The sequence below is a fragment of the Lycium barbarum genome, chromosome 11 (assembly GCF_019175385.1).
Source record: "Lycium barbarum isolate Lr01 chromosome 11, ASM1917538v2, whole genome shotgun sequence".
Taxonomy (NCBI): Eukaryota; Viridiplantae; Streptophyta; class Magnoliopsida; order Solanales; family Solanaceae; genus Lycium; species Lycium barbarum.
This window is the reverse complement of record NC_083347.1, coordinates 114,081,712-114,102,855: the sequence shown is the minus strand read 5'-3', so window position 1 is coordinate 114,102,855 and position 21,144 is coordinate 114,081,712. Positions and strand designations below refer to the sequence as shown.

The following is a 21,144-nucleotide window of genomic DNA, read 5'->3' as shown; positions in this document are numbered from 1 at the left end:
AGATAGAGCCGAGGGTTGTTGGCCCAAGGCAGAGGGGAGAGGGGAGGCGCGGTAGGGGAGGCCGCTGCCAACGGAGGGGACTGGGCAGTACGTACCACGGTGGGAGGGGGGCAGTCGGCTGGGTGACGGGTGCCATGGTGGGAGGGGTGGCAGTCGGCTGGGTCACGGGTGCAGCGGGGGTGGGATGGGCAGATTAATAAGATCATTAGCCATATGATGCAACCAAAATGCCGAAATCCCATCGTCCAAAAAATCATAAATAGTTGGAGTGGGAGAATGTAAATTGGAAAATGGAAAAACATTCTCATCAAAAATCACGTGACGAGAAATAATGATTTTGTTGGACGATAAATCATAACACTTATACCCCCTATGATTCGTAGGATACCCCAAAAAGACACACGGTGTCGACCGGGCTTGCAATTTGTGCATAGTCGGAGAAGGAAAGAGGGGATAGCATAAACACCCAAAAACCCGAAGATGAGAATAAGATGGCTTTCTTTGATATAGCACTTGAAGAGGAGAAACATGACCCAATAATTTGCTTGGTAAAATATTAAGAAGATATGTTACCATTTGTAAGGCGTGATGCCAAAACGAAGGGGGGAGAGAGGCATGAGCAAGGAGAGTCCGAGTGATATTATTGATAGATCGGATTTTTCTTTCGGCTTTCCCATTTTGTGATGACGTATGTGGACAAGAAAGACGAAAGGACATCCCATTAAACTCACAAACTTTCCCGAATTGTCTATTATCATATTCCCTCCCATTATCACATTGAACATTTTTAATATGACGTTCAAATTGGGTATGAATGTGGGCTTTTAAAACCAAGAATTTCGCATAAACATCAGATTTCTTAGCTAAAGGAAACGTCCATAAAAACTTTGAAAAATCATCCATAAAAAGAACATAATACCGATGACCCAATGAACTTAACACGGGAGAGGTCCACAAATCACTATGAATAATATCAAATGGCATCAAAGTTTCATAAATAGAAGAATCAAACGGCAACTTAACATGTTTACCAAGAACGTAAAAACGAAGAATACTAGAATGACTAGATTTATTACATTCAATGCTTTTATTACGCCAAAGACAAGCTAAAATAGAATTTCCCAGATGACCTAAACGAGCATGCCAAAAAGGAGAGGACAACGTCGCAAAGGTTGATGGAGTGGTGGTTGGATATTTGATGGTGGTGATTGGACAAAGATCTCCTCGACTATCACACCGCATTAGTGCCATCCCCGTCTGGAAGTCTTTCACAGAAAACCCATATAGATCAAATTCAACAGACACAGAATTATCAGTAGTAAACTTCCGGACTGAAACTAAAGTCTTAATGAGTTTAGGAGCATGTAAGACATTCCGTAAGGATAAAGGGGGGTTTGGGGGAGGCAAACTAGTATGACCACAACCACGAATTGGAACGAATGACCATTTCCCACAACAATACCATTATTTTGATTGCTCAAATTAAAATAAGACGAGAGATTACCGTCTGAGGATGTCATATGAGAAGTGGCCCCGGTATCCATGTACCAATTTTGATCGGGCGGGTTCAAGGTCATGGTGTGCATTGCGGACTCGACGTCGGTTGGAACATAAGACCCATGAGGCGCCACTGCTGTCGTGTAGAGCTGCTGGGCTGGAGGAGGGCCCAATATACCCTGCTGCCGTGGCGGGCCAGGCGGTGGACGAGCCCACGAAGCAGTCGGGTACGGGTAGGAGGGAGGAGCAGCCACCTAGCGAGGCTGCGGAACCCACTGCCAGTGACCAAACTGGCCGGCAGTCCACGGCGGGGAAGAGGAACCCGCTGCCTGCAGACCGCCGCTGCTGTGGCCAGTACCACCGCGTCCGCTGGCGGTGAATTTTTCGCCGCTTGAGCCGCGGCCAAAACCATTGTGACGGGCAGTCCCAGAATTTTGGCGGTGAGAATTTTTTCCTTTCCCTCGGCGTGAGCGTGTGTTTTCAGAGGGCGGAGCCGCGTCGTCGACCACGGCTACCATAGCCGAACCAGACCCGTGAGACACCATTGCCGCAAGTTCACGTTCCTCCAAAACAAGGGAAGATCGAACCTCGGAGAATGGGGGGAGAGGCTTAGCATGGAGAATTTGTGTCCCAACCCCTTTGTACGCTTCAGTGAGACCCGAAACCAATTGAAGGACAAGGCAGCTATTCGTCACGGGAGCCCTGACGTTTTTCAGTTGATCCGCAAGGCTCTTGAGACGTTGACAATAGGCTGAGGCATTGGGAAAATCCTCCATACGAGTTGTCGTGAATTCTTGTTCGAGAGTCACCGCACGAGAGGTTTGATGATCTTGGAATATATCACGCAAGCGAACCCAAGCGTCCATGGCAGTAGCGTCTGGTTTGATGATGGTGTTTAACAGATCATTCGAAATTGTCGAATATATCCTTGAAGCACGGTGGCGTCAATGGTCGTCCATAATTCGACTTCCTCATCAGTTTTAGGAGTCAGCTTCTCCTTACCTTTGGGTGGAGGAATAATATGATGAAGGACCTTGTGAGAACGAGCATGAATCTTGAAAAGCTCGGCCCATGTTCCGTATTGGGAGTTCTCCATCTCAAGAGTAACAGAGATGTGATTCTTGATATTCGAGACCGCAAGGGATGGGTAGAACGAGGACTTAGCCGGAGTGGGTGTTGCCTCGGCCATGGCGGCTGTAGTGGAGAGAGTAGGTGACGGAAAAGAAAAAAAAAAGAGGAAGAAGAAAGAGGGACTAGGGCGTAGTGGAAGGAGGAAGAAGAAAGAAACCCTAATCTGATTCCATGTAGGAAATATTTTCCGTGTTTCCTTTCATTCCTTGAATTGGTTAATATACAAAATATTCTGACCTAAAATAGGAGATTACAAAATATACAAAATATTCTAACATAAAATAGGAGATTACAAAATATTCTAACTAATATTTACATAATCTATCAGATTTGCCCCTGCTCGCGGAGATACACGTGAGGCCTAACCAAATTCATGCTTACCAAAATATGCCTCGTTATCAAACTAATAATTCTCATGCTTGATAATTAGCAAAGGTTATCCGGCAACGAGAGAGAAGTTCAGAATTTGAACTTTTTAGATTTCAATTAAATTCTACCACAACTCATTTGATTACTGTATTTGAAATCAATTTGTACTTCATTAAATTTTTTAACATACATATAGCTAGGGACTGAGTCAAAGATGAATCCGTATATTTCTTCGAGATATGCCTTTGTCGGCTATCACATATACTGACAATGAATTATAAGTACTGAAGCAGCAACAATTCAGATTCTTGTGAATGTTCTAGTACAATGAATTATGCTCAAATGGTTGAAGAAAAAAAAAAAATTCACATGCATGGACGGCCATGGATGTTGTAGATGTTTGTAACTATTGGGGTACAATCTTAATCCTTACATGTACTAAAGATTCATGTCTTGTACTGTTTGACATTGAAACTATAACCAAAAGTGGTAAAGGTAAAAATATATATTCGAGATGCCTTTAGTTCAACCACATGATAATTGCAGAGACATTTCGACAGGATGCCCGTATTCGATAAAACATGTTCTATTGTTTTAGTTTATTGTCAAAAATTATTCAAACGTTCATAATTTATATCGGTTTCCCGATAGTCAAGGGCAGAGCTAAATAGTCCAACAGAATCCTTATCGAGAAAATTATATTGTGCTTAACTGCTTATCATTGATGTACATTACACATGATTTATCTTAAGCAGTATTGACAATTAAAAAACTGAATATATAAATAAATCATTATAACAACATCATAATTTGGAAAACACAATTCAAGTATATAATATTACTACTCTCCCATTTTTTGAAACACATTCATAATAGACTCATTGAAATATTATTGTACTAAATACTTCCTTATTCATATAAGGCACCAAACAACTACTCAAAAGCTTATTATCCATTCGATTCTTAATCAACTTCATAGCATAGTGGACTCGCCGACCTGAAGAATAAGACCGAAGGCAAAAATGGTGAATTTGCCCCCTTGCCACCCCACCCCCTCCCCTAGCACGTGAGATATATGTGAGGGCTAATCCAAATTCATGCTTATTAAAATTAAATATGTCCCATTTAACTGTTATGATCATTATATTTAATCCGTATAACGTTCTGAAGTGATTGTATTTCAAAAGTTCTTACAAACATGCCTTTTGCAATCATATATACTGACAATGGAATTATACGAGCAGCAACAATTCAAATTCAAGTGATTGTGCAATCATAGTACAATGAACTATGCTCAAATTTGGGAAGAATAATACAAAATCCACATGCATGAATCCTTACATGTACTAAAGATTCATGTCTTGTACGGTGTGAAACTGAAACTATAACCAAAATTGGAAAAGGTAAAAAATACATAAATATATATATATATATATATATATATATATGAGATGCTTTTGGTTCAGCCACATGATAATTACAGAGACATATCGACAGGATGCCGCCCCTATTTGATAAAACATGTTCAATTGTTTTAGTTTACTGTCAAAAATTATTCTGAGGTATCATAGCATTATATCGATTTTGCCGACCGTCAAGGGCAGAGCTGCTTGGTTCAAAGAATCCTTGCGTATAGGTAACAATTTTTTAAGGCCTTTTTTAATGTTAATCATAAATAGGTAAATACCCTTTACACAAGTAAAACTTCAATGTAACGTCGAAGATGACTAAAAAAGTATTTTAGGCCACATATTTAAGTCCCAGGTGTGACATCTAATTCATGGCTCTTGTATTTGAGAACTATAAAGTTTCATGTTCAAATTTTAGCAGAGGCAAAATACTAACTTAATTATTTGTTAGGTCAATAAATTTATCCCATATCTAATGAAAGGTAGCAAATATCCCGTATAGTTAATCAAGATGCACATAAGTTGGGATTTTTCGAATGTGTGTCTATGTAGCGAATAGCTGATGAACAACACGACATTGTCGGATAAGCATATTGTATTGACTAAATTTATTGATGAATATGATCAACAAGAAGTAAGTTGGGATTTTTTGAATGTGTGTTTATGTAGTGATGAACATCAAGAACATTGTCGGATAAGCATATTGTTTGCTGGTTATTTACAATAATAATGGAATAAGATTATTGGGAATTGGACTGAGTACCATAGTGACTAATATTTGTTGATAAAATAGTGACCTAACTTAATTATTTGTTAGGTCAATAAATTTATCCCATATCTAATGAGAGGTAGCAAATATCCCGTATAGTTAATCAAGATGCACATAAGTTGGGATTTTTCGAATGTGTGTCTATGTAGCGAATAGCTGATGAACAACACGACATTGTCGGATAAGCATATTGTATTGACTAAATTTATTGATGAATATGATCAACAAGAAGTAAGTTGGGATTTTTTGAATGTGTGTTTATGTAGTGATGAACATCAAGAACATTGTCGGATAAGCATATTGTTTGCTGGTTATTTACAATAATAATGGAATAAGAATATTGGGAATTGGACTGAGTACCATAGTGACTAAAATTTGTTGATAAATATAATCAGCAAAATAAAATGTCAGAAGTGGGATTTGAACCCACGCCCTCTCACGAAGACCAGAACTTGAGTCTGGCGCCTTAGACCACTCGGCCATCCTGACTTTGTGTGCCGTGAGACATAGAATATATTTATTACATAGTAACTATTTTTGATGTCATTAGCTATTTGAGTTCTGTCCCTTGTCCTATGTTCTAAATTTGTCTGAGAAAGTTTCATCCAACTAAAAGTTAACCAATTTTTTTTATCCTTAAAATTTATCCAAAATCAACTAAATAATTGTCCTATAGATATTGTGGTTCTGAGTTGAGAGAGTAGGTTCTAAAATGTTTATCTGTCCTATAGATATTGTGGTTCTGAATTGAGAGAGTAGGTTCTGAAATGTTTATCTAAGTCTATTTATATTTATTTTTGGCACGTATACATACATTAAGTTCAATCCCGAATCACTGATTTTTGCCAAACCTGCATACCATTTGGTATATCCCACTGTTATATTGGACCTATGAATTGGAGGGTGAATAAGTCATGTTGGCAAAAGGGTGAATTTGTATTATGTACTCAATCATGTAGTAAAGAACATTATATTATCTTTGGCCATAGGATAGACCAGCAACGATGAACACAATTAGGTAACACAAACAGTCGAGTCATAGCCGCGCGCAGATTTTAATATTTAGCACAATCATGCACGTCTTTCTGATACTTTTATCCTTCTACCAGCAAAGCCAAAATGTGAACCTTAAACAATTTTTATGATAGTCCTCATGTTGTTTTAACGAGACCTCACTGTACATAATAAATTTCGTTCCTGAAAAAATAATCAAGACGGAAAGATATTGTATCAATTATTGTATTTTATTTTAATGTAGTGAATATATCAATTTTTATAATTCCTCTGATTTTCTTTTTCAAAAATAAATTCAAGGGACTCTGAATTTGATTTTGAATTTGATGGACTTGATTTTGACTTGTATTTGATTTCAAGGACGTAAAGCTTCATCTTGAATCTTCCTCTGATGGTCAACAAACAAATTTTTCTAGATTCTTATTTGAATTCTGGTTTTTATTTTTTTAATTATGAGGACACCTCTTTATAGTTGTAGGAGCGAAGATTTGTGATGAAGACAAATTCTTTTTGCCAATCAGTTGATTAAAGTGACATGACAATAATTGATTGGCTGAAACATTTCACTTATACATGTGACACATTTTCATTAGCCTTTGATTTAACAGTGCATGTAATGTCATTTTAACATGTGGCATGATCCTATTGACTCTTTTTATTTGACTCGGCATCCCACATCATTTGACACGTCGCAGCCAACTGCGGTCTAGGATAAGTAACAACTTGACTTAGCAAAGGTCATCAGTTGTAGTCCATTTAAATGGACAAGTCCAATGTAATTGAGCTTTAGTTAAAGCCATATTTGCTGGACTCAAATAATTAATTTAAGAAGAATTTTCACAAATGACTTTAGTTTGGTACCTTTTTTCCTTTCCTAGCTATAGCTTTGGTAGTTACCATTCGTAACTACTTTACACTGTATTCAATTCGGTTGTATTCATGAATACAGTTCAAGGCAAAATACAGTGTATACAAGGATATAAACAACAAAAATTCATTAAAGTACAAAATTGCCAATATATTTCACCTTCGGAATACAAAAATATAGGCGAAAATACAAAAAATACATTGTATTTACACTAAAAAATGGAGGATACACTCAAATCTGCCAGATCTGATAAATGCAATTAGAAAATTCGGGAGCAAAATACACTGTATTTACACTCAAAATGGAGAAATACACTTAAATCTGAGAAATGCAGTTGGAAGATCAGGCAAAACTATAAAATTACACTGTATTTACACTTAAAATAGAGAATACATATAATAATACATTGTATTTACACTCAATGTATTTTCTTGCGCTTCACCGGAAAAAGTTTTCGTTGAACTATTTAAATAAAATTATTGTCAAAAGATAAATTTTCCCAAGATCTATCCATTCATGAATGTTTTATTAGGTGAAAGTGGTCGGAACTCAACGAATCTGAGAAATAAAGTTTCGATGTTCCTTGGTTTTTCTCATATCCACGAAGCTCTATGAGGAATTGAAAGAAATGGGTTGTGGATTTGTATAGAGGAGGATGAGAGAAAGAGATGGTGAAAATATGGGACCATTTGGAGACCATCGGCCGACAGGCGCGATACCCGACGTTGTGCAGCGGCAGAGAGGTTTTGGGAGAGAAGATGGTTCTTAGGGTTGTGAGGAGAAGGGATGTCACGACTCAAGATAGATGGGCCATGACGGGCACCTGGGCCCTACCTGCCGAGCACCACTAAACATACATACATCTCATAGTCATAACTGAGTGGGCCATAATGCTAGCTCATAGATATCATAAGCTGTATGGGACACAAGCTCAAAAATAATATACATCGTCAAGCTGAAACCAAGTATACAAGCTAGACTCAACTGTCACATGTACCTAAGTGTATATATTGTCTACGAGCCTCTACTGGAGTACATGACACAATAAGGACAATACAAGGTCCCGCCATACCCATGCAAATGCATATGAAACCATGCTGACTCACAGAGCAACTCCGGAGCAAGTGGAGTGCCACGACACTACCTGTAGAGCTGGTGTCCTACTGAGAGATCAGTCAACCTGTATCTCAAGACCTGCGGGCATGAAACGCAGCGCCTCCAACAAAAGGACGTCAGTACGGACAATGTACTGAGTATGTAAAGCATAAAAAAATAGCATACTAAAGACATGAGAGTAACATGAAACATGAGAGAGAAAAATATATGCATAAATACTGTGTGTGCATGCATGAGGTCATATATATATATATATATATATACTGTCTAGTCACTGTGGGCATCCCATTGTATCGTATCCGCTGGCATCATCATCGTATCATCATATGACCAACTGATCAGGTGGTAGTGCTTATATAACGCCACCACTTTCCACATACCCCATACATACATACATATATATATATAATACATAATATACGGGCATATAATGTCTGCGGGGTCTCGGGTCTGTATATGCATATGTGTGTGTGTGTATATGTATGTGTGTGTGTGTGTGTGTGTATATATATATATATATATATATATATATATATATATATAATGCATGAACCTGATAGGAGTACAAGTGACACTAGAGACCATACTAGATATAAAGAGAGACTTTCTGAGGATATCATTCTAGAACATGAAACAAATGGATCATTCCTAATTCTAAGAGTAGAATCATTATGGGTTAGCATTATGTATATGTTCGGTTCATAAGGATCATGCCAAAAAGAAAGAAAGGGATAGCCTTACATACCTCCAGTCGTCCAAGCAGTCTAACAATCGAGCTATTTACAGTTAGCACACCAATCCTATAACAAGAAAGACATATATAAACTTAGATGGAACTAGTATATCACGTATATCAACGACAAGTTGATTATAAAGTAAAATAGGCAGCATTTCCATGTACTCTCCAATCACCTCAACATAAACAACAACCAAAGTCGTGGGAAATCAATATATAGGCCAAGTCCACCGACTTAAAATTTTCTAGATTTTCGGGCAAAGTACGGGCAAAAAGTGCGGGCGGTACTTCAAAGTACGGGCCATACCTTCATCCCGTACTTGGAATGATCAAAATCCAACTTTCTAGAAGTTTCAGGTAAAGTACGAGCACAAAGTGCGGGCCGTACTTCAAAGTACATCCCGTACTTGCATCCAGTACTTCAAAATTGTGATTTTTCAGTTACAATGGAAAGAAGACTTGCTGAACTTGAATTTACATAGGTTATGGATTCCATAACTCCTCATATTCTAGGAGATATGCCTCTCTCAAATTGGACCAAATTTAATATCCAAAATTCTGCCAAGTTTTCTCAAAGTTTTGACAAACTTAATTGCTTCAATCCACTTGATCCCGGAACCTTTTGACACTTGTTTAGCACTTGTTAGAAGTCCTCCTTAACCTTACAAGGGTTTCATGACCTCTCCGGCTAACGTTAATTTACTTACGATGCAAAATTGTTTGAGGTGTAACATCCTTCCCCCTTTAGAAACATTCGTCCTAGAATGTTAAACTCTCAGAGATCTTATAGAAATTTTGTCAAAGCTTCCCCTGTAACTGTATCACTACCAACCTATGTCACAGCAACCCAAAATATAAAACGCCACACAAGGCCACAATAAGCGATCAGTAACAACAATGGTCTCACATAACCAATGACAGTAACTTGTAACATATACATACCTGAAGGCTATGATGTCTCAGTCTAATCCCCTTTGGCAATGGAATAAAATGCGGATATCTGGATCTCCTCTGGGCAAAGTAAGCATAGATATCTGATTCTCAAGTCATTTCCGCTACATTCACATTCCTTTATGGTATCTTACCAAGATTACATCTCTGATTCTCAATCTACAACCTTAGAACGTGGTGATTTGAGAGGGTATTAGGAACTTCCTCGTACGATAACTGTTTTGTAATCCAAATACCATCAGTTGGTAAAACTATGGGGGATTTCCCTATACACTTATGGGGCATAGGCATGTAAAAGACTGGATATACAGATTCCTGGATCTGAGGGTACATCTCATAGGCCCTTCGACCCATCTCGCGCATATTCTTGTGAAGTCTAAAATATCCAAGGGTAAACTTGTCTTGCTTAATAATTCTCATAAATCTCATCATAATGAAATTTCAAAGCTCAAACAATCTAATACTCCCCCATTCCTATAGAGCTTCATACGGGCCATCTGGATATGCAAATTCAAACCACACTAACTGGTCATCCTAATTTCCTTAAAGGTCTAGAATACATGTTCATAATATATCCTGAGACATATAAAAACGTGCTCTACCTTCCTACTTACCTCAAGGTGGAAGTCAACACTGGGGTAACCTCTATTCTTCAGGTTCCTCTGAATGTACTGATCCTCAGGTACTAGTAGAGAACTGAGCACCTTAACCAGATAATTCCATATACAGCTTACATGATTCGTTACAACTGTAAATCTATACTGATCATTCCTTCATTCCTTAACGACATATCCATTTGTTTCCCTTGGCCTTTCAGGATTCTGTTTATTTATTAACGAACTATGAACTCTCTGTGATATTTCCTATTTATCGATCCACTAAGGTCATGATACATCCTTGTTACTTCTAAATAGATCATATAACTTTGCTACATTCAACATATAGTCGGTTCTGATATCTAGGAATCCATCTTGTTGAGATACTCCCTGTCACACCCGAATTCCGCTAGGGTGTGATGGGCACCCGGCCCCACATCCGAAGCCGAGCGAACCCACAGACCTTTGGGACACACGTAATCTTAGTAGACTTTTTAAATCAAATAAAAATAAAATATATAATAAACTCTCAAAATATGCTTGTTCGATGCTTTCCAAATCAAATAGAATCTATGATCATACAGAATTTAACACATAATACAGAATGACATATCGGCTGATGAAGCCGCATACGCAACTGACATACTATACCCACGACTCTGTCTGCAAAGTCTCTAACATCAATCCAGAAAAGCATACATACAAACTCTGACTCGACAACACTCCAGGAGCAAATGGAGCTTTGCCAACTCTGCTGGGACACCCTCTATAATAACTTCACATCACCTGGGTGTACCTGCGCGGCATGAAACGCAGCCCCCGAAGAAAGGGGGTCAGTACGGAATATGTACCGAGTATGTAAAGCAGGGAATATAACAAATAAACTCATAATCGGAATCGGAAGTGCAGAAACATAACAGACAGAACCATAATCAGAATCGGAAGTACTTGGAATACTTACCTCATTCAAAACATAAAAATACTTACTTTCATATCCCTAATCATGCATGCATGATCATATGCAGAAACAGATCACAGATAACAGATACCAGATCCTGGCCCTCCAGCGAGGGACGCGGTAACAGATCCCGACCCTCTTAGTACGGGACGCGGTGGACAGACATATCATATGCCATCCTGCCCGCCATCCCCGTATCATCATATCGTATACATAAACAGAACCCGGCCTGCACATCGAGGGACACGGTGAACAATGCAGTGGAATGCGCATGATAACATATCCTGGCCCGGGCTCAGTGAAAAGGCATATTGAGGCGTCCACGAACAGATTGATGAGAAACCATATGCATATAAATCTCTTTCTAGACTCGACGAAGCAATCCAAACGACAGATCAGTTCGAAAGAATCGGACAATAGTCATAATGTATATATATATATACCTTTTGGATGGCACGATAAATTGTATCAAGACAAAGCCTCTGGAACCGTTTTACATATCAAAATACATTGTAAGACTCATTAGGATAGTTACAACACTTATCGTTTGAAAAACGGAACAATGATCAAAAGTTTCCTTTGAATGTCGTGCGAAAATAAGTCCAAAGGAGTGACACAAAGGTCACTGAGATTGTGGGCCCACCTCGGGTCAAATCAAGGTGGCGTACGGAAATTTACAAACATTAGACTTAATGGAGTTACCTATAAAATTTTTAGGACATTCCGGTTCCGTTTGTGAAAGTTACATATATTCAAGCTACTTTTCCACTTAAACATAGAGTACTTAATTCAATTATATTGAATGAATAAGAGTCAAATCTACGCTCGGATTTCTAAGAGTAGAGTCGTCCCCGAGGCTCGTATCCAAACCTATCACACCTAAGACATGCCAAGAGAAGGAAAGGTAAATCTTTACATACCTTATTTGCCTTTCATGCTTATCCGAATTCAATTCCCGTTTCCTCCAAAATCTACAATTGGTCACAATTACCAAATATTAACTATAAGACTTTAGGACTTGAATCTTAAATTAACACTTTTCTACAGAAATTTGAGCAGCATCTCCCCTATAAATTCAACATCCCCGAGATTTTAACTCGGCCAAAATAACCAACAACAACACCCACAACAACACCAACAACATCAACAATCACTACAAAACACATTCTAGCATAAATAGTCTTCTTTCCAACATAGTGCGACAACTCCCAATCTAACTTCGCACTTCCAAACTAATATCAATGTTTTCATATCCATTTACTATTCAAGATCATTCCAATACAATTCGGAAGCATTTTATATTATTCTACAAAATATTTACAAAATATACAAAAATTCCACCAAAACCATAATTCATCCGAAACCTCTAATCTTCGACATAAATATTCATAACACATTTTCGTCCTCCAATTTCATTAACAATAATCATAATTTGCACCTTAACAATTTCATTTTCATAATTACATAAATCTACTATAAAATCACAAAACTTCCCATAACAACTTACCAACCAATCTTTCATGCCAATATGGACTAGTATTCTTCCAAATTCACCAATCAACATAATATTTCACATCTAGAACTCCATTTCCATAATTACATAAAAATTACATTAAAATCACATAAGTTCCTATAATCATTTTCAACAATTTTTCATGCCATCTTAAACCATTTCCTTCCATTTCCATCACAAAGCTTCAACAACACAATTAACATAACAAATAAAATTGGTTCATCCTTCTACACACACATGCACACCCACGGCTATATATATATATATATATATATATATATATATATATATATATATATATATATATTCATCATGCAACTTCCATATTTTCATAAATTCTTCTCCTTTTTACATTCCACAACATAAATAAAACCTTCATAACACATAAAAAGGAATTAATTCTTACCTTTTCTTCCTAGCTTCTTCACTTGACCAAAGTGCCAAATCTACGAAACAAGCGACTTATTTTCCGAAATAACTACACCACGTTGTAGAGGACCCTTGAATTAGTAGGAATACCACAAGAAAATAATTTTTGGGACAAGATTTCAAAGGGTCAAATTTTTGTTCTCCATGACCTAATGGCCTTCAACTCTTGCTCTTCTCCTTTTGTTTTTCTCCTTCTCAATTTTTCTTGAATGTTCTATGTGTTAAAATATATAATGAACCCCTTTATTTATTTGTCACATGGAAAAATAATTAAATCATGTGGGCTTGGGCCATGTATGGCCGGCCACCCCTCTCTTTTGGGCCTCATTTTTCTCTTTTTTTTTTTTTGTCATGGGCCTACCCCGGTTAGCCCGGAGTTGGGCCTAGCCCACTGACATTTCGACCTTAAAACGTCCATATCTCCTTGTACCGACGTCACCTGGGAACCCACGACCTATGGTTGGAAAGCTAATTCAATTATCTACAACTTCTATTTCTTGGTAGTTTTCCAAATTCCAAACTTATAATTCCGTTTTTTCCCCTCAAAGTCAGGTCACCCGAAAACGTTTTCTTAAAAATATTCGTTTGGAGGGCTTCCACTTTGATTTGGCCCAAGGGTCCTTCGTGAGTTGTGTTTAACTTTACATATGTGATTCATATAACTTGTCACATGTTCCAAAAAAAATCTTGACGTGTGGGCCCCACCTCGGCTTACAAATAATCCGACGTTCAAAAATACGGGATATAACACTCCCTTCCTGAATAAACGTATCCATTTCAGTGCTAGGTCCATCCTTATTCATCTTAATGCCATAACGCAGTCTTACACGAACTTACTTCTCATTATCCTCTTCGTTATCGCCTCTATATAACCTTTCGTTCCTCATTTTGGTCCATCTTATTCCATTAACTTACTACATGACTTTAATTGTTTTACATCCTGAATATTCTATGCCTAGAATTCTCGTATCATCATAAGACAGCTATGATCCTATACCTATCGTCTCATCTTCCCCCCTAAGATGTTAACCCACTACTCTATATTGGACATCCCATTTAGCTCTCCTTTTCCCTGTAGATACATACTTCCAAAAATTTTCGCAACTAATCTTAACCATAATTGTTCATCTTCTAAGTCTATCTAGTCAGTTGCATACACATATAAGGGTCACACATTCTCATAGACGTACTGTCCTTGGATGAGCCTAATCTTCCATCAAGGAGATCTTCAAAATTTTCATTAGCGACCTTGCAGAAATCATCTTTCTTCTATTGCTCGCTTTCCCATTTCATCACTATAATGTTACCTAGCATAAGATTCTTTGCTCAAAAATCTTCCCCCTTTTCTTTGTTACATAAACACTCATTCTTTTGACAGGTCTCTTTTAGACTACAAGTTCGTCCTATCAATGAAAGGCATATGTTATATCAAATTGGAAACCTCATACTCATTCATTTCCCATCATACAGTTAATTCTTCCAGAATATCTCTCGCTTCCTTCATTAACTATTCAGCCTTGTATTACTATCTCAATAATCCTGTAATGGTAAAACTTCTAGAGGGAAATGTTTTCGTACCTCGGTCCTACCTTCGTCTTATACGTACCTACGAAACAACTCATGCTTCATATGTCGTTATAGTCGTACCTTTGTATAACATCTTGCCAATATACTTTATATGATGAGAAATCCCTCGTCAATATCTAGCTCATTTAGTAACGTACATCATTCTTTTACCTCTTCTAACCAATCATATCTTTTCTTTGACATTCAGAACAATAACTATCCTTGGCAAATCTTGCATTCCGTATCTTACCCCTTTAGACCTTTAGCATTATCATGCTTATAACTTATACTCTTTTCTATTTTCGTAATTCCTGCTTTACCTCTTTCTACTCGTAAATCATTCACATATTTACACTAAAGTGACATATCTAAACATATACCTATCCTTTCCACTTCTTACCTCAAAGATAAAATGCAAATCCCATCTAATCATACCGATGTCTCATTAATAAGATACTTCTAGGTTGCTAACCCTTCACAGTATAAGCACAGTTATTTGTTGTCGCCCAACTGAATATCCCATCAAATTTTTCTTCTCCTTTTATTTTCTTAGATCTTATCGGGATTATTTCAGAAGTTATCTTAACAAAATTGCATGTAATCTATTGATACCTCCCTCAAGGGTGCTTAAACATTAATACAACACTAATTGTACCTGAAATCATCACTCATCCCCTCATACTATACTATCTCCTCTTACTTACAAATCATTCATATCTTACAGATTCCTCTTGATACCCATCATTCGTAATTTTGTAGATATAATCTCTCTATCGAACTATGTTCCCCACATTTACCTTTCCTGTTTATTATACCATTACCTTATTATCACAACATATCTTTTCCACCGTTCTATTAACATATTCACCATCTTAACCCATCGTCTGACCACCATTTCCACTTAAGACTCCTCTTTTTCCTTTCCTTAATGTAATCATTGGGGTTTTATGACTTTCCGTCGTTGCATAACATAAAACGCTTCAAAATCATAATTGCTTAATTTTAACACCTTATCAAAGCGACCTTGGTTAATTTTAACACCTTATCAAAGCGACAAATATACCTTCCATCATTGGTTACTCTGTTCCTGAAACTCTGACGGATGTGGGACTTCATATGGACCTACTCTAGAACCCTGATCTGGCACGAATCGCTCTAACATGGGCTGAAAAAAATTCTTCTTCCTGTTGTCTCTCTATAAGTTATTCACTGCCACTCGGAACTTCTACAAATGTACCAACTATACTAACCTGTTTGGTCTGGCCACTACCTTCATTTGAACCTTGTTCCGAAGATACAATCAATTCTTGGTTAATAGGGTCCTTATGCTACAAACTCCTCGGTTTCTCAGAAAGCCCTGCACTCTCCGCTGATCTACCATAATTTGAAGCTTGAGGATCAACTCCTCGCATTGACCTCTCCCTTCCTTGCCCATCTGTGGCCAAAGGAGGAACTGGCAACATCGAGGCTTTTTCTGGCTCCTCTATTCTTATCAAAGTAGATGATATCTGTAGCACTGATTCATCATGAACCTCCAATGGGTCTGTTTCCATAGAGGACATGATCTCGGATGGGTCCGTCTCAATAGAGGGCACATCCTCAATTGGATCCTCCTCTAAAGTGTAACTTAATCCTCCCCCTGTCATCAATACAATCCTCAAATCACCTGTAATCTTTTTAGAAAGAGTTGTCGTGAACTGTAAAACAACGGAGGTCAGGGTTGCAGTTTTATACTCTATGACTCAGCTCTATAGAACGATCTAGCATACCAAAAAGGGTAACCATCTTAAATGACTTGCAGCCTCCTATTTATAAGTGTGGCATGCTTCACACCCATAAATAAGACTCTATTGGACACGGCTTGTAGACAAACCCTAGGACGAACTGCTCTAATACCACTTTTGTCACGACCCAAGCTAGATGGGCCATGACGGGCACCCGGGCCCTACCTGCTGAGCACCACTAAACATACATACATCTCATAGTCATATCTGAGTGGGTCATAATGCAAACTCATAGATATCATAAGTTGTATGGGACACAAGCTCTAAGATAATATACATCGGCAACCTGAAACCAAGTATACAAACTGGACCCGACTGTCACATACACCTAATTGTACATATTGTCTGCGAGCCTTTACTAGAGTACATGACACAATAAGGACGGTACAGGGCCCCGCCATACCCATGCAAATACATATACAACCATGATGACTCACAGAGAAACTCCGGAGCAAGTGGAGTGCCAAGACATTGCATGCAGAGCTGGTGTTCTATTGAGAGACCCGTCAGCTTGTATCTCAAGACCTGCAGGCATGAAACCCAGCGCTCCCAGCAAAGGGATGTCAGTATGGACAATGTATTGGGTATGTAAAGCATAAAAAAAAACATACTAAAGACATGAGAGTAACATGAAACATGAGAGAGAAAATAAACCTATACATCTGAGCTATTCCTACGGATCAATAATATGCATAATACTGTGCATCTGAATTGACTCTGAGGGCTAATGTATGCATAAATACTGTGCATGCATGCATGAGGTCATACATATATATCTGCGTATATAACGCTTATCTAGCCATTGTGGACATCTCATCGTATCGTATCTGTCGGTATCATCATCATCATCATCATCATCATCATCATCGTATCATCATATGACCAGCTGATCAGGTGGTAGTGCGTATATAATGTCGTCACCTTCCTCATACCCCATACATATAGTGCCTGACGGGTCTCAGGTATATATATATATATATATAGTGCCTAAGGGGTCTCAGGTGTATAAATATATATATATATATATATATATGCAATGCATGAACCTGATAGTAGTGCAAGTGACACTAGAGACCATACTAGATATAAAGAGAGATTTTTTGAGGATATCATTATGGAACATGAAACAAATAGAACATTCCAAATTCTAAGAGTAAAATCATTATGGATTAGCATTACGTATACGTTCGGTTCACAAAGTGTCACGACCCAACTAGGGGCCGTGACGAGTACCCGATACTTGTACCGAGCACCCCTTATCTATCGTTTTACCTTTACTTCTCAGCGGGCCGTAGGAACTGTGCCATATATTTTTTTTTCGTTACTGAACATTAACATTAGTAGCATCATCGTAAACATAGACTAGTAAACTTTTCTATCACGTTATACGACGACGTGAACATTCCAAAATACAACACATCTAACTATACATATCTGTCTACGAGCCTCTAAACAAAGTGCATATATACATAGGAAGGGCCGGGTTCTGCCGTGCCCGATTATATACACAAAAGTAGTACCAATAGGCTGAAGCTCCGGATCAACTGGAGCACTCTCAAGGAACAGCTGGTGAAGCTCCTAGGGATTAAACCCGTCTGTCTGTTGACCTGCGCGGCATGAAACGCAGCGTCCACAAGAAGGGACGTCAGTACGAATAGTGTACCGAGTATGTAAGGCATAAAAGATAATACAAGCAGGAACATAGAGTACGATTAACAATATCATGAGGTCGTAGGACATATAATGAGGCTAGAAAGTGACCTGTACGTAGGAACGCCCCTTTCAGGCCGGATACCGTGCATGCTTATCTTTCCCTTTTTAAAACATTCCTTTTTCATAGGCATAGAAAATAAGGTTTATATCATGTCGTGTTTTATCATATTATATCCTATCATCTCATAGCGTGTCGTATCATATCATGTCGTAGCATATCATATCATAGTATATTATGTCATAGCGTATCATGTCATAGCATAGCATGTCATAGCGCATCATATCATAGCATAGCATGTCATAGCGTATCAGGTCATAGCATAGCATGTCATGTCATAGCATAGCACCGAGCAATGTCGGCTCGCCCACATAGCGCTGAAATACCGGCTCGCCCAAATATCCCGCGTCCAGGATGATAAGCCAGCTGACCAGGTGGCAATGAAACATGTTTCCCTTCCCATTCCCCCCATGTATCCCTTCCCCCCATCCCATGTTCATATACATATCTTATATACATATACATATTTTATATACATTTACATAACTTATATACATATATCATATAGGCATGCAAGAGAGCCCAAAGAAAAATCATGTAGCCATCGGAGTGACGTAAGTTCGGTGAACTCCGATTACATTATGGAACAATCGTGATCGCTTTGTCTCTCCTTGAAGGAACAAGTATTTTAAGGCGATACTACCAACGGAGAATAGCATTAGAAGTAAACATAGAATGAAATCATGGGCATCATAGACGTCAACTCATAGGCTTTGGAATCCTTAGGAAATAGTGTCACAGCTAGGAAATAGAAATAAGGTTCAAGAACTAGTTTATCACCCTCAAGTTCACATTGAATCCTTAGCTTAAAAATCTTAGTCATGGAATCATTCTGGTCATATTTGTCATGGGCATATTCTCTTTTCTAACATCGTCGTTATCATTATCGTCATAGAAGTATTCTCGTTAGAGTAGTTATAGTACTTGTCATTTGGTAACGAAATTAGGATCAAAGGTTTTCTTTGGATTCGATCCTCAAACTAAGTCAAACAGAACTATAAGGAAAATCCGAGAGCAATGGGGCCCACCTCGGGCCGAATGAGGTAGCGTATACGATTTGCATATGTTACATGTCATGGCGTTACTTGTGAGGGTTTTAGGGTAGTCGGGTCCCATTTATGCAAGTTCTAGGGGTTTAGGAGGTTTTTCCAACATTTCACACACTTTCTAGTTCAATTCTACTGAATGAAAAAGGGGAAACTTTAGGTGCGGATTCCGGGGAATAGAATTGTCCCCGAGGCTCGTACCCAACTTATTACGTCTAAGACATGCCATAGAAAGAAGGGTGAAGCCTTACATACCTTTTCCGCTTCATACACGTCTCCAAAATCAAGTTTCAAATTCGCCAAAATCTACAATTTGGTCATAATTACCAAATGTTAATTGTAAGGCTTTAAGATTTCAATCTTAACCAATACTTGTCTACAAAAATTTGGGCAGCATCTCCCCTATAAATACAACATCCCCGAGATTTAACTCGGCTCAAATATCAACAACCATACCAACAACAATATAAAAACAACCCCCAACTATAACATAACGATGCCCGAAATTCTAACGAACACTTACAATACACCAAGCAGCCCATATACACTTCTTATACCTTATTTCATGCAATATTTTCAGCAAATTTCAGGGAAATACAACAGCAGCCACACGACACCACATCATCTACTCATATGCAAGAAAACCACATTATTATCTCTATAATCCTTACAACAACCCACAACAATTTTAACTCCAACTCTAACCATTAAATTCCTTCATTCTCCTCACATAATCTTTGATTATAACAACCAAAATATTAATTCAAATCAGTCCATCAATTTCAATTAAAACAGCCCCTAATCCATAAATATCAACAAAACAACAAACGAGTTTATAATGTTGTTTTCTCCGTTCTAATTCGTTAAAACTCTAAATAAACACTTTAATAAAATAAAATGAATCTTATAAATACCTTAGCAGCAGCTCCACCACGAAAATTTCATCCCCCAAGACCAATATTTAGCTCAAATTGAAGGCAACGCAACGTACGACGTTTTTCTCTTCATGAGCTTCGCGATCCGGGGCTTACATTTTGGTCAAAATCGATTTTTCTCTAAGTTTCTCCTCCCTTTCTCTCTCTAGAATGTTCTAAATGTTTATGGGTGTGTTTTGGTCTGAAATGTGGAGAGAAGACCGAAAATTTTCATTAAATGACAATAGAAATGGGCCTGACCCGATTTGAAGTCGGGTTGGGCCGAATTCACTGTTCATCTCGACCTTTCTGCCTTAAAATGTTCATATCTCGTTGTACCGACGTCACCTGGGAACCCACGACCTATGGTTGGAAAGCTAATTCAATTATCTACAACTTCTATTTCTTGGTATTTTTCCAAATTCCAAACTTATAATACCGTTTTTGCCCCTAAGATCACCCGAAAACGTTTGCTTAAAAATATTCGTTTGGAAGACTTCCACTTTGATTTGGCCCAAGGGTCCTTCTTGAGTTGTGTTTAACTTCACATATGTGATTCATATGACTTTTCAGATGTCCCAAAAAAAATCTCGATGTGTGGGCCCCACTTCAGCAAATAATCTGACGTTCAAAAAATACGGGATATAACACAAAGATCATGCAAAAAAGAAAAAAAAGGATAGCTTATATACCTTCAGTCGTCCAAG

General features: G+C 38.0%; 1 long non-coding RNA gene and 1 other non-coding gene across 2 annotated transcripts; both read right to left on the bottom strand.

Moving 5' to 3' along the window:
* Positions 1–5,580: 5,580 nt before the first annotated feature.
* Positions 5,581–5,664, bottom strand: TRNAL-CAA (transfer RNA leucine (anticodon CAA)). Its single transcript has one exon. It is a non-coding gene; the product is annotated as a tRNA-Leu (tRNA).
* Positions 5,665–17,990: 12,326 nt separating this feature from the next.
* On the bottom strand, positions 17,991–20,623 carry LOC132618627 (uncharacterized). The gene is made up of 3 exons (XR_009574231.1): positions 20,438–20,623; positions 19,779–19,829; positions 17,991–18,313 (listed from the first exon to the last, which is right to left on the bottom strand). It is a non-coding gene; the product is annotated as an uncharacterized LOC132618627 (long non-coding RNA).
* Between the last annotated feature and the right edge of the window lie 521 nt (positions 20,624–21,144).